Source organism: Priapulus caudatus, unplaced genomic scaffold (genome assembly GCF_000485595.1).
Source record: "Priapulus caudatus unplaced genomic scaffold, Priapulus_caudatus-5.0.1 Scaffold715, whole genome shotgun sequence".
In the NCBI taxonomy this organism is placed as follows: Eukaryota; Metazoa; Priapulida; class Priapulimorpha; order Priapulimorphida; family Priapulidae; genus Priapulus; species Priapulus caudatus.
In genome coordinates, this window is record NW_014577776.1 from 30,589 (window position 1) to 31,990 (window position 1,402).

The following is a 1,402-nucleotide window of genomic DNA, read 5'->3' on the forward strand; positions in this document are numbered from 1 at the left end:
AATAAATGTATACATACGCACGTGCGTATGCATCCACTCACTCAAGCACGCTTGCACGCACGCACGCACGTACGCACACACGCACAGACGCACGCGCGCACGAACTCAAACGCACACATACACACACATACACACACACACACACACACACACACACACACGCACGCACGCACACCCACGTGTAACAACCACGTTACAAGGCACCCCCCCCCTCTATCGGCGGTCGACGGAAACATTCATCCAACAGCGTTTCCCCTGGTACGCCTCGCGATTGCGACACGGGAGTATTGATTGAACAGCGTTGCCCCTGGCAACCAGAGGCAATCAATACAGCCGCACGCGGCCGCAGTTAAGATGGCTGCCGCAGTTAAGATGGCTGCCGCGTGTCGCGATTGCGACACGGGGGTATTGATTGAACAGCGTTGCCCCTGGCAACCAGAGGCAATCAATACAGCCGCACGCGGAGTTAAGGTGCTGGCTGATAGGGATTAACCGAGCGTGATCCTAATTAGCTGTCGTGATCGTGCGGTGACTGCGAAACGTTAATGTTAACATAGGGCTAAGGCATTGTCCATGTTATGACGATAATGCGAGCTAACACTAAATGTTCAGCCATGCATGTAATATAGTCCAAGTGGCTTAGTTGCCGCTAATCAGGCGTGAATTCTATCAACGCCGAAAGCAGCGGCCATGTTCAGCGCACGTGACGCGTTCCTGCGAATAGACGGCGCCACCTCCTGGAGGGTAGTGGCACAGAATAGCGGGTCTTTCCCGTTAGGTGCCGCCACCATCCAGAGCAAAGGTGGTGAAGCCAAGCGGAAGCCAACCGAACGCGGATGAGACAGACGCGGTGATTGGCGCGCGCGTCACGTGGGTGAGCATGCACCGCGCGCGTGGCGACGCCTATATAAACTGCTGCACGAGCAGAAATCGAGGAATTAGCCCCCAACTTCAGACGCGACCGCCAGAGTATTTGTAACTGTATAGTGAACGAAATTAAAGAAACAACTAGTCATGGTATATATTCTCTGACTTGTCTTTCTCTATGTCTTTTGGCTATGAATACGACATAACATTCTACGACTGTATAGTAACGTAAACCACTGCGCTACACACGCACATGTATATATATGGGATATAGATATCCACTGTCTCTACCGGGTATATCCACAGCAGGACTTTAGGGATAAGATTTACCTTGAGTTTCTTCAGACCCTGCAGCGCCTGAGGGGATATGTAGCCAATCCGGTTGTGATTAAGGAATATGGACATAAGATTCTTGAGGCCGGTAAAGGTTCCTGCAACCGTGTACAGATGGTTGGAGTCGAGGTATAGGTCTCTGATTTCATCTAGATCTTTGAATGTTCCCGGTGCAATATACTCGATGGCATTATTCGACAAA